The 16,047-nt window shown below is 44.1% G+C and overlaps 1 pseudogene; it reads right to left on the reverse strand.

The window, feature by feature from the left end:
- Positions 1 to 8,226: 8,226 nt before the first annotated feature.
- Positions 8,227 to 9,837, reverse strand: LOC140736332 (UDP-glucuronosyltransferase 2C1 pseudogene; annotated as a pseudogene).
- Positions 9,838 to 16,047: the final 6,210 nt, after the last annotated feature.

Below are 16,047 nucleotides of genomic sequence, written 5' to 3' on the forward strand. Positions count from 1 at the left end.
AAGTCACATGGTATGCTTGCCTATGTTAGTTGAGGTATCAATTTCAAAGGTCTGGAAGTTATGTTACAGTTTGAAAAAAACTCTAGTTAGGCCTCATCTGCCTCATTGCATACAGTTCTGGTCTCTCCTTTACTGAAAGGATGTCGGGGCTTTGGAGAGGGTGCAGAAGAGGTTTACCAGGATGTTGCCTGGATTAGAGGGCATTTGCTATCACAAGAAATTGGACAAAATTAGGTTGTTTTCTCTGGAGTGGTGGAGGCTTAGGGGAGGTCTGATAGAGATTTATAAAATTACGAGAGGCATACATGGAGGAGACAGACAATATCTTTTTCCAGTGGTTGAAATGTCTAATACCAGAGGGCATGCATTGACGGTGAGAGGGGGACATTGTGTAGACAGAAGACATTAGTTTAATTAGCCATTTGATTACTAATTTAGTTGGTTTGGCACAACATTATGAGCTGAAGGGCCTGTTCCTATGCTGTTCTATGTTCTAAGTCAATCAACCCTTAATTTATGTAATCTAACACATTTGAATGTAAGGATATAGTCTCGCACATTCTTGGGCACCTGTTCAACAACCCTATTTGTTCCATCCTCAGAAACCTCACAAAATACTTACCTCCATGTCATGGTCCAGTCCGTAAGATCTGCATTCCGGTTCACGGTCCGATCCATGTTCCTTATTCCAGGTTTTCCAGGTTTTCCCAGTTTCTGTTGAGGCAGCTGATTCTCGTTTGGGCTGGCTTCATAAATAGGTTCAGGATTCAGCCTCTGGCTGCTGGATTGTTCCTGTCTGTATCCCTTCCCCTTCACCTTCCTCCTGGAGTCTTGCCCTGCCTCGCCCTACCTCTCTCTGGAGCCTTGCCTTGCCTTGCCACTGACTGGAGTCTTGCCCTGCCTCGCCCTACCTCTCTCTGGAGCCTTGCCTTGCCTTGCCTCTGACCGGAGTCTTGCCCTGCCTCGCCCTACCTCTCTCTGGAGCCTTGCCTTGCCTCTGACCGGAGTCTTGCCCTGCCTCGCCCTACCTCTCTCTGGAGCCTTGCCTTGCCACTGACCGGAGTCTTGCCCTGCCTCGCCCTACCTCTCTCTGGAGCCTTGCCTTGCCTCTGACCAGAGTCTTGCCCTGCCTCGCCCTACCTCTCTCAGGAGCCTTGCCTTGCCTTGCCTCTGACCGGAGTCTTGCTTTGCCTCACCTCTGCCTGGAGCCTCACCTCACCTCGCCTCGCGTCGCCTGTATCTGGAGCCTCGCCTCGCGTCGCCTCTGCCTGGAGCCTCACCTCACCTCACCTCGCCTCGCCTGTATCTGGAGCCTCGCCTCGCGTCGCCTGTATCTGGAGCCTCGCCTCGCGTCGCCTCTGCCTGGAGCCTCTCCTCGCGTCGCCTCTGCCTGGAGCCTCTCCTCGCGTCGCCTCTGCCTGGAGCCTCTCCTCGCGTCGCCTGTATCTGGAGCCTCGCCTCGCGTCGCCTCTGCCTGGAGCCTCGCCTCGCATTGCCTGTATCTGGAGCCTCTCCCTGTTTGGAATAGTCTGTCCATGTCCATGCCTTCGCTAGGTAGGTCCGGCCGTTTTGCCACTACCTAGCATTGGGAACTGTCTCGTTGTGTTTGGTGTTCTGTGTAATGAATCTCAGCCCTACGTCCTGTACTCAAGGAGGGGCCCCGGCTCGTTGTTCCATGTCCCTGTCTCTCTGTAGGCTCTGTGTCCTCGTCATGTCCATGTGCCTCGCCCAGCACAGGAGTACCTTGCCCAGCCCAGTGCTGGGATTCCCTCGTCCCGTCCAGGAGTCTCTTGTCCTCGTCCTGTAACCTCGTCATGTCCTCGCATGGTTCTGGACTTTGAGCCCGAGTCAAGTCCCAGATTTTGGGTCCTTGTCCAGTCTCTGGCTCGGAGTCTAGTTCCCAGTTCCATGTCCTGGTTCCCTATCCTAGTCAGGTCCTAGCCCAGGTCTGGAGTTCTTGTCACATCCGGGGCCAGCATCCTGTCCAGTGATCTTTCTTCCCCATTTTCCTTGCTTCCTTCTCATGCCTAGTCCTGTTCCTGGTAGTTCAGTGTCTGTGTCTTGCTTTTGGGCCCACTCCCAATGCCCCCACTTATGACAGAACAGTCCAGCCAGGCTTGGACCCAGCAACACAGACACTGTCATTTAACTCTCGCTATCCTCTGTCCTGTTGAATGCCCCCCCTCGCCAACCCATGTCGTCCATAGTCTGGGGAAGCCTTTTGCACGCCAGGAGGTTCCTATCGGGGGGGGGGGGGGGTGTGATACTGTCATGGTCCACTCCGTGAATTTGCATTCCGGTTGTGTTCCTTATTCCAGGTTTTCCAGGTTTCCCCAGTTTCTGTTAAGGCAGCTGATTCTCGTTTGGGCTGGCTTCATAAATAGGTTCAGGATTCAGCCTCTGGCTGCTGGATTGTTCCTGTCCAAACCCTCTGTCTGTATCCCTTCCCTTCACCTTCCTGCCTGGAGCCTCGCCTCGCCTCTGCCTGGAGTCTCACCCTGTTTGGAACTATCAGTCCACGTCCTCGCCTTCACTAGGTAGGTCCAGCCATTTTGCCACTACCTAGCATTGGGAACTGTCTTGTCGTGTCGTGTGTAATGAATCCCAGCCCTATGTCCTGTACTCAAGGAGGGGTCCTGGCTCGGTGTTCTATGTTCCTGTCTCTCCATAGGCTCTGGGTTCTCGTCATATCCATGTGCCTCGTCCAGCACAGGAGTACCTTGCTCAGCCCGGTGCTGGGATTCCCTCGTCCTGTGCTGAGGTTCCCTTGTCCAGGAGTCTCACATCCAGTCCTGTTGTCTCTCCCTCGACCAAGGCTCTGTGTGCTCGTCATGTCCATGTGCCTCGCCCAGCTCAGGAGTACCTTGCCCAGCCTGGTGTTGGGATTCCCTCGTCCTGTGCTGAGGTTCTCTTGTCCCATCCAGGAATCTCTCAGCCTTGTCCTGTAACCTCGTCATATCCTCGCCTGGTTCTGGACATCGAGCCCGAGTCAGGACCCAGATTCTGGGTCCTTGTCCAGTCTCTGGTTTGGAGTCCAAGCCCAGGCTCCAAGTTCCCAGTTCTATATCCTGGTTCCCTATCCATGTCAGGTCCTATCCTAGGTCCAAAGTCCTTGTCTCATCCAGGGTGGGTGTCATATCCAGTGTCCTTTCTTCCCCACTTTCCTTGCTTCCTTGTCATGCCTAGTCCTGTTCCTGGTACTTCAGTGTCTGTGTCTTGCTTTTGGGTCCACTCCCAATTCCCCCCCCCCCCAATGACACTCCAATAGCTTCCCTTTTATAAAATCAGGCTGACTCAGCCCGATAATATATTGATTTTCTGAATGCATGTTGTCCTTCTTCAGCAATCAGTACTAGAAACTTATTGATATTTGAGATCATAAAACTTACAGCAGTTCCATATTTTTCTCTAATTCCTGCAAGACACTAATAATGCATTACCGACATTGGAACTTCTGGATTGTTAACATGAAGTCCAAAAATCATGGTGCTGTAATTTTATTAATTTATCCAATGCATTTTACTTACTGCTAATAATATAGTTCTTCACTTATATTTCAAATTATGGCTCCTAATTTGTCTTCAGCTGTGAAAACTTAGTAAAAAGTTTGTCTTGTTTTTCACTGTGTTCCTTCCCCCCATTGTTATCTTGATATTCAGCAATTCATGTTGATTGCTGTAAATCACACTCTTCAAAGTTCAGAAGTTCAAAGTAAATTTATTATCAAATCACATATGTCATCATATACAATGCAGAGATTCATTTTCTTGTGAGCATTCATAGTACATTCAAGAAACACAATAAAGTCATTGAAAAAACTGCACCCAACAGGACAAACCACCCATGTGCAATTCAACAAACTGTGTAAATACACGATAAGAAATAAAAGAAAAAAAAAATAAACTTCATATTGCAATCAATGGATGCCAGACTTAGTTTGAATCTCTGTGATGTTGGAGCTGCACTGTTCCATGTTCCTTGATAATTTCAACTGACTTTCCAGGACAATTAAGAATTTGAATGCTTCGGTCTCTCTACCCTCCATTACAGAGTGGCCAGCCAAACTCCTCACTCACTTCACTCCGACCTTTGTCAGACCCCACTTGGAGTACTGTGTTCGGTTTTGGTCGCCTCACTACAGGAAGGATGTGGGTACGATAGAGACAGTGCAGATGAGATTTGCAAGGATATTGCTTGGATTGGAGGGCATACCTTATGAGAACAGGTCAAGTGTACTTGGCCTTTTCTCCTTGGAGGATGAGAGGTGACCTGATAGAGGTGAAGAAGAATACCATAAAATGACGCATTGATCGTGTGGATAGACAGCGGCTTTCTCCCAGGGCTGAAATGGCTAACACGAGGGGGCATAGTTTTAAGGTGCTTGGAAATAGTTACTGAGGGGATGTCAGTGGTAAGGTTTTCACACAGAGAGCAGTGGGTGCGTGGAATGCATTGCTGGCAGCGGTGGTGGAAGCGGATACAATAGGGTCTTTTAAGAGCCTCTTAGGTAGGTACATGGAGCTTAGAAAAATAGAGTGCTATGCAGTAGGGAGATTCTAGGCAGTCTCTGGAGTAGGTTACATGGTCGGCACAACATTGCGGGTGGAGGAGCCTGTAATGGGCTGTAAATTTGTATTTAAGACATTAAAATCTGTGTAAACGTACCATGGAATCATTCTGACTGGTTGCATTATAGCCTGGTAGGGAGGTTCCAGCACACAAAATCGCAAGAAGCTACCAAGGGTTGTAGACTGGGCAAGCTTCATTGTGGGCACAACCCTTCTATTCACTGGGGGGACATTTTAAAGATGCAGGATCTCAAGGCCGCATACATCATGAGGGCTCTCGCCATCCAGGGCATGTCCTCTTCTCGTTAATACCACGAGGGGTGGGGGGGGGGGCAGGTATCGAAACTGAAGACCCACAAACGGCGATTCAAAAACAGCTTCTTCCCCACCACTGTCAGATTTGTGAACAGTCCATTAACTATATCGTTATTTCCCCTTTTCCACTATTTATTTATTTAGTAATTTTTAAATAATCTATATCTGCACTTTACTGCTGCAGCAAAATACCAAACGTCATAAAAGTCAGTGTTAATAAATTTGATTTTGGTTCAGATATGTGATCTCGGTAATGTTAATAATGTCGAAGTCTATACCGGGGAATGTATTTTTGTCAGGAACGCGGCTGGATGGACCCAAACGCAGGACGCAGACACTGAAGTACTAGGGGGAGGACAGGATGGGGATGCCATGGCATTTAAGGGTAGAGCTGGGGTTCAGGTAGATAGAGTGTCAGGCAGGCAGAGCGGAGCAGGCTCCCGGGGTTCAGGCAGGTTCCCGGGACTCAGGCAGGCAGGCCTAGGTGGCTAGATAGGCGGGCGGAGAGCCCTCCCTGGGCGGGCCGCATATATCCCGGGAAGGGCCGCCACCCAGGCGGAAACACCAGAGGCCTGGGCACGACACGGACCCCTAGGCGGGTGCGGGGCACAATCCCAGGGTTCGGGCGGAAGAGGAGGACGGGGCAGAACCCCCGCCGGGTCTGCCCGACGGAGGGAAGGGGTAGGAACGGGAATAGGTCCAGGGTGACCAACACAACAGTAATGATAACAGGAAAATCGGGAACGGCCGGCAGACAGCGCGACCACGCAAACCACACAAACGAGCGGAGAAGCGGAACCATCGCATGGGAAGAAAGGTGGGGGAGAGGACCAACCTGGCAGTACTGGTACGGGGCAGAGAAGCATGATGAGGAGTAGATCTGAGCCCGGACAGGATAACAGAATGCAGAAAAGAATTCGGAGCCGGCGGAGAACAGAACAAAACGACCACCCTCCTGGTCCCAGTCACAAGGCCCCTTATAAACACCTGCAGTTCAATGAGTTACAGGTATGCCTCCTTGAACCAGGAGGGTCCTAACTAGATCACGGGTGACGAGTGGGACAACTGCAGGACCAGGAGTCCGGAACCCTCGGACCAGATCAAGACCCGGAACGCAGATTCCGGACAATTTTTAAGTTATGTCAGTCAAAAGCCTGTCAGAAAAATAATGAGGAAACTCTGGTGTGCATAACACTGCAAATTTAGAATGGAAAAAAGTGTGAAGATAAAATATTCCAGTCTGTACAAAAATTCATCCCACTACGGATGGGAGATCTGGCTTCTTTCTGTGCTCCAGGTGCTGAAAAATGACAGCTGAAAGACTCCATTGCTAACACGAAATGGGCTTGTTTCTATATTGTGACAGATATTCAACCCACCTCAACCTTTGCCGTGAACAAATGATTATTCTGAGGTACATCCTGAGCTTGTCCTCTGCTCATCAATGGGTGTTAAGCTATGCATGAAAATGTCTGCGTGATTGTATTTTAATTAACAGTAAAGGGCGAATCGTTTAATCGCTGTCAATAAGAATAACCGATCAGGAAGTGTAATTTTAACACAACACTACCATTTTCAGCTTACTGAAGACAAAGCCCATGACATTACCTTCAACTTTCTGTACGCTACATTAAATTAATAGTTAATTTAAACATTTTGAACGTATCAAATTGCTTAAAGGATGATGATTATTATCTATTATTAATTGTATGTAAATCTGCTTCACATATTTGATGAATAGTGAAGCCTAAGGTGTGGCTAAACTGGCAAAGTACATAGATACCTCACTTACATCACGGCCTTACGGGCAAGAACTGCGAATACTAATGAAATCAACATTAAAAGGGGATATCCTAGCGTTAAATAAAAAGAGATATGTTACTGGCAGTGATGCTGTGTCATTAATCCTTTGTGTATTCCGGTAATGAATGGGTTAACGTACGTGGAGCGTTTGGTAGCTTTGTGCCTGTACTCACTGGAATTTAGAAGAATGGGGGCTGGGGCTGTTCTCATTGAAGCCTACCGTATGTTGAAAGCACTAGATAGGGTGAATGTGGAGAGGATTTTTCCTACGGTGGTGCTCTCCAGAACTACAGGGCACAACCTCAAAACTGAGAGGCGACTGTTCAGAACGGAGGTAAGGAGGATTTTTTTTTCAACTAGAGAGTTGTGAATCTGTAGAATGTTCTGCCACAGTCCAAGGGCGTATTTAAGGCGGAAGTTGATTGTTCGGTCAGGGCATCAAAGGATATGGCCAGAGGCAGGTGTATGGGGTTCAGTGCGACCCTGGATCTACCGTAGCGGAACGGCGAACTTGATTGGCTGAATTGTCTAATTCTTCTCCCATATCTTATGGTCTCATGGTACCTTGTCATATCTGCTCCTCTGTCAAAAACATGCATCCTGTTACAAAAACAGAGGCTCAGTCTGGGGAGAGCTGTGCAGTAAAACCGTGAGTGGAGGAGACAAGTTTCCATCGCATCCAACAGAAGGAGATGATAGAACACCAGAAGGAATTTGCTCTGGCTCAACACCTATAAGTGTGCAGCCTGAACAAATGACTGTTAAAAATTAAGTGGTGGGCGTAATTGGGGTGGAAATTATGTGGTAGTGTTTGGCCTGGAAGACAGTGAGCGCTACAATTAATTAACCCTTTGTTGAAAAGCTCTGATTAGGATAGCGGTGTATTTCTATTGGATCTGCAATCAGAAGATCACGTGCTGCGTAGCGTCTAGGTGCTCATATCTGACCCAATTTTTCTTAAGGAGTTATCACAATGGAGTTTGCTCAGACAAGGGCGGGATTATTAGGTAAGTGTGTGAAATGGTAGGGACCTCCTCACAATCATTAATTTTGATTTCACAAAGCTCAGAATCGCTATTTCTAATGACAATTTAAGGAAAATCTTAAACCTGTTGAGAGAATTGGATTTGATCGGAAAGTTTTCAAAAATATTTGCGTTATTGATACGAAGAGAAAACATTTCGGGATGTATATTGTGTAACAACGCACACAAAATGCTGGTGGAACGCAGCAGGCCGGACAGCATTTATAAGGAGAAGCACTGTCGACGTTTCGGGCCGAGACCCTTCGTCCAGCATTTTGTGTGTGTTATTTGAATTTCCAGCATCTGCAGATTTCCTCGTGTTTGCTCTGTGTAGATTGTATACATTTCCCTGACCTCTGACCTTTGAAAGCAGGATGACGACTCATTAAGAGAACGAAGAGGTTGTTGATTAATCTGCATTAGTCTATTGACAAGAGAGAGCAAAGTCTGGTGCACTGCGAGGGAGGAAACCGATAATGAACTAACTCTTATTCTTACCGCAGCTCATTTGTTCGTTTAGTCCAGTTTCCTCTTCCTCCCCGAGCACACTTTGACAAATAATACTTTTAGAAATTTAAATGCAAGGTAAAGGAAAAGCCCCATGAAAACCACAATAATAGTAAACACATCCAGTAAGTGGTACTGATAGAATGGCAGATCATTACCCGCGGCTCTAAGATGAGGAGCCCCCCGGTGCCTTATTGTGTATTCAATCCAGAAAGCAGCCAGCTCCATTGGCCGCACTGGAACATCCCGGTGCAAGGCGGATAATCGTTTCATGTTCTCTGCATAGGAAGGGTTTTCGATGACTGTCTTCACTGCATGGAGAATATCATCGCTTTTAATGTGAGCCAATTCTAACATGACCGCTGCTCCTCGGGTTTTGAGACGCAGAAGGTTATCATATTGATCAAAAAAAATTGGAATACCAACCACGGGAACCCCATGGAAAATGGCCTCATAAAGCCCATTCTCACCGCCGTGAGAGATGAACGCTCTTGTTTTCGGATGACTCAGCAGGTCATTTTGGGGAAGCCAACTCATTATCTTTGTGTTGTTTCCCAATGTTGAGGGTAGTGCTCCAATATACCGCCAGATCACCCTCTGAGGGAGCCCGGCCAGTCCTGCCGCGAATTCACTCGCCACTTGTGGAGGAAGGGTACCCACCGCACTTCCGAAGGAGAAGATCACCACGCCATCCTCGCCAGAATTGTCCATGAATCGCTGCAGATCAGCAGGGAGCGGTCGACCCGGACCGCACTGGATACCTCCGATGTAAATCAGGTTTGGCATGGTCGGCCGGGGATACTCAAAAACAAAATCAACCTTCATTAAGACGATATCAACCTTTCGATAAAGTTCTTCCACGGTAATGTCTCCACTGAGGTAAAGCTGACACAGTTGATTGTAAGCTGGGTAAGTGTAGAAGTTGCTTAGGAATTTTGACATTCCATATATCAGCACGTTCTTCAATCTCCCCAAAAGCGACATTCTGTCGCTCAAACGTGAATTTACCATGGGCACAAAGGAAAGTGGCGACGGGGCGAAGTCAAAGTGGATGTCTCCGGATATCGTCCACCGGCCAAAAAACACCAGCGGTGTGTCAAGTACATGAGACAGCATGGCACCGGCTGCATGGTAAGGGTCGGCCAAAATCACATTGAAACCTCCAGCTTTCAGTCGGTCCATGAGTGCGTGATCCTCGAACAAAGCCTGAATGGCCGGAATAGTCTCTTCAACGTTGATGAAGAACACGGCGTTTAAGCTGCGGACAGCGGAGATGCTGGAGAGGAAACCGTCTTCCACGTAGATAAAGTTGAAGATAATATCACGGATTTCGCTTTCACTGAGGGCTTTGCGTGCCTTACCTGCAGGAATGCGGATAGTTTCGACAGCGAAGTCTTCGTTCGTTGCCTCAATCCTTAGTGAATTGTTGCTCCTCAGCACCGTCACCTCGTGCCCCCTCTCCACCAGTTGCAGCAACAGGGATTTCATGATGATCCAGTGGCTCCAGTCCGTGGGGACTACGAGGATCTTGGCAGCTTCTGGGCTGGGATTCCTTGCGGAAAAGAACATCACGGAATACAGCAAAACTATCCGAAATGCCGCTCTGCTTTCGGTTGACATAGTCACTGAGTGGGACAGTAGCACCGCTCCGTTTGCAGATGGCGCTCTGGAAGATGTCTTTGATGTTGAAATTCTCCTTGCACAAACCCTCCAGCTATGTACGCGGCTGCTTGGCGCACCAGCTTTCTGAAGCAGCTGCTAGCACATTCAAACCGCGTGGTCACCCAGGCAAGATGTACAATTATACTGACCAATATGTTACTTTGTTAATTATTTTAATATATCGTTACAATAACTTATTATTCATTGTCTTCACTTTTTTGTGAGCACTTTCTGCTTCGGTGATATCCGTCGGATGATGTAACATCCTGTTAAATGCTTGCCTTGAATTTAACTTTTTTGACGTCCAGGTGGCAGATTGCTCCGCTTACAATTCCCGTGCCTGGACGGACTGACTGAAAGACGTTTTCTTTTTCTCTCTGATATTGTCTGACCTGCTAAGAGCTTCCGGCATTTTATGCTTCAGTTGCAGTTTTCAAATTATTGGCTTAGAAGAACAGCACAACTTTCAAAAATTATGACACACTGTTCCAATAATTGTAACATTTTGCTGTAATTACAGCTGAATATGTTGTTTTAACATAACACATACACCACCAGTGATATCTAGAGCTGAATTGATTGTAATGTATCAAATAATATATACACTTTATTTTAAAAAATGTAACTGCGGGGCAAAATGTCAGTGAAATGTGGTACTGCAACCTCTATAGCAATAATCACTCCAGACGGACAAATGTCCACAATTTGTAGAGTTTGACACATTTCCATTGGCGATTTTAGTTTTGTTAGAGGTTTTTGAAATAGAAGGGTTTTATCTGTTAATCATTCCAGTTGTCGACAGATCGCACAGTTACAGAGGAACTTCTCACGTGCGTAGTAGATTAGGAAAGGAGCTTCAAACAAACATTAATTAAAACTTGATGAAGGTGACTTCATGAAAGTAAAGGATGCAGCCGGTGAACTAGAGCTGGTTTATTAACATTTATGTGAAATTACTCAGCAGATGTGGAAATACTGTTTCTGTTTCTCTTTGAATTTTCTCATTTTATGAATTCCAAAGAGAAGCACTCTAGACTACCGATGCTCAATGTAATTGGGTGCGTGGAAGGAACTTAGGTTTTTCATGGAAAGGAAAATAATAAAAATATTCTGATTTACAACAAGTCTGTTTGTCTTGATATTTCACTGCTGCCCAGTGTGAAAAGACTACAGTGGAAAGAATTGACACACTGATGCTGATAGAAATGTCCAAGATAAGGCAGATACCTCAAAGAGTTGCTAAGTTCAGAGTAACAGAACTTAGTAAACCAAAGTAAAGTAAGGTAAAGCAATTTCTTCATTTTTCTCCGTTGCTAAATCAAAAATTACTTCTAGGCACATAATGGCAATTAATCCAGCTAATTAAGTGCTGTTAGTTAACATGATGAAGATAGATTAGAATCATGTGAAGGTCCTATGTATAGTTTCACTAAGAGCAGCTGACCAACTAGCTAAAGACTTGTTCATTTATTATGTTTATTACCCTCCATTGTATATCTACACCTAAACGACAAAGAACACTCCTTTGATGATAACTATGTGCACATTTTGGACAGGGAAGACAGGTGATTTGAAAAATGGGTTAAAAAAGCCATCTTTGTCAAACTGGAAAACACACCCCTGAACAGAGGGGGTGGAGTACGACACTACCTATCAGCTACTTACAATGTAGTCCTAACATCTCTACCCCAGGGTCTCCACAACAGTTCACACTTCCATTCCTGAAAAGGTAAGACTAATGATCCTCTTATTTCCTCCACGACACTTAACAACCCTCACGTGACTGCTATATCTTTAAACAACTCACAGAGTTTATAAACCAGAAAACTACCCACCATGGATCAGAACTGAAGAAGCCTCTTGGATGAGTGGCAAATCGTCTTCTAGACAACACAGCAAGTCCAGTTGCCTTGATTTACTAGTCCTTGATATACAGTGACCTGGATGACTGTGAACCTTTGTTGACAGATCCCAGATCTGAGTTATTACAGCCATGAAAAACTCAACCCTGTGACCAAATTGTTCCTTGGACAGGATGCATAATGATGTGTCTCTAAGGAACTCTTGGGGCACAAGGTTTTTGCACTTGACTCTTGGGTCCTCTAGTCTCCCTATCACCTGCAATATCCAGAGATGCTGTCAGCAGTCTGACCACTGGGTGCCCAGTGAATAGATTTCTCAGCAATGAAATCTTGCAACAAGATAGAAGAACAATACTCTGAGGTCCACAGGAAGAGTTCAGCAGGGAACAATCTGCTCTGGAGCTTTATTATAAAATGTTGCAGTGTTGGTCCTTAACATTGCCATGCAGCACATACTGTTCCTTGCTCTCCCACGACTGTTCAAAGATGATCATATTCTGGCATCAGTTACATCCCATCCCTGAAAGGATACCAAACAGTAGATGGAGAGTTTACTTCGAAACATTCAGTTATTAAACATCTACACTATTTACAATCTGGAAGAAGTATCATTTCAGCACTTGCAACTCAGGATCCATTGAAATGTTTTCAACATTTTAAAGTATGTGTTGGAGCAAGTATACTTATGTATTTGAATCCTACTCTTATTTGGACAGATTAATATTTCTGAGCATTATGTGTTTGTTGGCAATTGTAGGTACTGTCCTGGTGGTGATAAGGTTTATTGCATCTGTATACCGTATGCCTATAAAAATTAACTTATCTAGACCAACCTCCCTTATCTCACGGCCTTTCGCTCTGTACTTTATGAAGGATGAGTACTTTGGGGAACCTGGCTAGAGGTTCCTTCTCAACTTGGGACTTTCTGACCATGCATGCCTGTTGACTGCTATGAGGAATGCTATCTAGCAGTCGAGAAATTCCTGCTGGCAACCTTTAGAAAAAACATGGTTACAGGAGGGTCATGATTATTGTAGTTTGGCTGATTTCCTTTCTCCTTGATCTTCCTGCATGACAATGATAGGTCTCAGAATAAAAGAAAACGTATGTGCCATTCTACTTTGCCACCACACACACAAAGGATCTAAGTAACTGTGCTTTTAAATACCAGTATATTGGCTTCAGGGTAATTGGATTCCAGTACATAAAGTTAGCCTGTACTTTCTGGATACCCCAGAGTAGAAATTTTGACAGCAACAAAGAGAGAATGCTCCCAAACAGAAGATCCTCTATATAACTTCTGGTATTCAATACCTTTTTGGGTATGGAAATTGTTCATTCTGCATTTCAATTAATCCGTAAACCATTTTCCCAAAACCTTGGCCTTTTGTTAATTTGTTTGCTGCATCAGAAGCATCAACCCTATCCTCTATGCTTATTGACAAAAAATTACAAAGAGTATCTGAAAACTAAAAGCCAAACCATACAAAGTCATCAAAAAAGATATACAATAGGAATTAATCCAAAGAATACAGTCTTCTGAGAATGAACAGTGCACTGAGAAACCATTCCATAATTAAAAAGAGTTGCAGAGAAGGATAATACTATTTAATAAATGAGTATACAGATGTGGAATTTATCTTTTAAATTATTTCATTTGTCTACCAACCATATTTTTTTCAGACCACAACCATTGGTAAATCTTTTATTCCCATTTGCACCTTTTGCAAAGACATCCTTTTGTGCTTTTACTGTCCCATTGAGATCATTTACACAGATGAAAAATCTCAACCCAAAATGGTGACTGTTTATTTCCCCCAAAGATGACACCCAACCTACCGTACTCCCCAACAGTTTGTCATCTATTTACACAGATCATGTTGCTGTTTTGTATACTTAATAACATTAGGTTTTCAAGTTCTGATTCATTTATTAATCATATGTACATCAAAATATACAGTGAAATGCGTGGTTTGGATTAACAATCAACACAACCTAATGTTGTGCTGGGACAGTCCACAAGTGTCTCCACACATTCTGGACCAACACAGTACACCTACATTGTCCAGCAGAACAACACAAGCAACAACAGCAGCAACAAAACAATTATGGAAAAACAAGCCTCTTTCTTCCTGCCCACCCAGACCCACTTACTCACATGAACATACAGTCTTCCAGACCCAGTCCAGGCTGCCTCCAGTTTCCAGTACACTCTTGAACTCACAGACATCAGGCCTCAAGAGATTTGCAGATTTATGGCTTCAGCCATCAGGGATTGACTTTTGAATTCCTCGACTTTTCCATGGATAGCTATAGTCATCTGGTGTCATAAGTGGGCATTTCTTATGCACTTGTCCAAACTATAGTATTTCAAGCTATTCTCAGCTGTAATGAGCATCACAGTTAATATGATTTGGTTTTGAATCAAAATCTGCAGAGATTTTTCACCATCACTCAGTAGCTATGTAAATCAAAAATCCTGTTTTTCTTTTTTTTGTCCTTAGAGATGCAGAGTCCAACTAAAATAACATCACAAACTCAGTGTGTTGTCTTAGAAAATGATCTCACTACCTTGGCCAACAGGGAGACTCAAGGAATTGTGATTTACTACAAAAAGATCACAGACTAATTTTAAGCAAATACTCTTTTGATGAACTATCATTGTTTTCAATTTGGGTGAAAGTTTAAACTGGAAGAAGTATACGGATGTGGCTGAATTGATGTCTCCCCTTTTACATTTCTGTCAAAGTCAAAATTGCACTCATCCTTTTTTTTACATTTTCTTTCCACTCAATGGCCACTTTACAAGTGTACACTTGTGCACATGCTCAGGAATGTAAATTTCTGATCAGTCAATCATGGAGCAGGAACTCAATGCATGAAGCATGCAGACATGGTTAAAAGGACCAGTTATTCGGCCAAACATCAGAATGGGGAAGAAATATGGTCTAAGTGTCTTTGACCATGGAATGATTATTGTTGCCATACTGGGGAGGTTTAGTTATTTCAGAAACTGCTGACCTCTTGGGATTTTCATGCACAACAGTCTCCAGAGTTTACAGAGAATGGTGCAAAAAGAAATCTAGTGAGCAGCAGTTCTGTGGGCTGAAAAACCTTGTTAATGAGAGAGGTCAGAGGAGAATGACCAGATTGGTCCAAGCTAACAGGAAGGCAGCAGTAACTCAAATAACCACGTGTTATAACAATGGTGTGCAGAGCACCTCTGAATGCACAACACATTGAACCTTGAACCTATGAGGCATTATGTAGTTAAACCATTTTCCCAGCATGAATCAAATTGTTCCAGTTTATGATTAACAGATGCTGTTATCTTCTCCAGTTTGTAAATGTCCATTGTAATTTCCATCCATGTATTTAAAGTTGGGCTCTCCTGTGATAACCATTTTCTAGTAAGAGTCTTCTTACCAGCCGCCAACAATATATTCATTAAATATTTATCTCTTTTCAACCATTGTTGAGGTATATATCCAAAATATATGGTCTTACTCTCCAAGGGTATTTCATATTTAAAGATGTCTTGTAGGGCATTGTGTATCCCCCTCCAATAGTTTTTGATAACAGGGCAGTCCCAAAAAATATGATAATAATTTGCATTTTGATTTCCACAATTTCTCCAGCAAACAGGGAGGTTACTATCATAATGGGATTTCTGAGAGCGTGTAATAAAATATCTTATCAAGTTTCTCCATCCAAACTCCCTCCATTTCTGTGAACTGGTACACTTCCATTGATACCTCCATATTGTTGTCCATTCTTCCTCAGATATAATTATCCCTCCTTCCTTCTCCCATTTTGTTTTAATGTATGAAGTCGAATGTGTTTTAAGATTTGGCAACCCCTTATACATGCTTGAAATGATTCTACTACCATTATCTGAATTATATGCTTTTCTAAAGAGCTCTATCAAGCATGTACTTGCCTTGGTTACATTTTTAAGTGTCTTATTAACATATTGTCGCATCTGTAAATATCAATAGAAATCTTGTTTTTCTAATAAGTGTTTCTCTTTAAGCATTTCAAAACTGAACAGTGTTCCTTCTTTCATTATGTTGCAAAGAACTGTTATTCCTTTAGCTGTCCAGTCCTTAAATCTAGCATCCAATTTATTTGGTGTAAAATCTGAGTCATATGCACACCATTTAAGAATTGCAATATCTCCCTCTAGATTATATTCTTTTATAGTAGTTTTCCACATTTTAAGAGTCAATTTCACCCATGGGTTATCAATAGTATTTATGTACCTTTGCAGGTTGTTATCAGCCAAAATTGCTTGTATGGGGATGGG

The sequence above is a fragment of the Hemitrygon akajei genome, chromosome 11, assembly GCF_048418815.1.
Source record: "Hemitrygon akajei chromosome 11, sHemAka1.3, whole genome shotgun sequence".
Lineage (NCBI taxonomy): Eukaryota > Metazoa > Chordata > Chondrichthyes > Myliobatiformes > Dasyatidae > Hemitrygon > Hemitrygon akajei.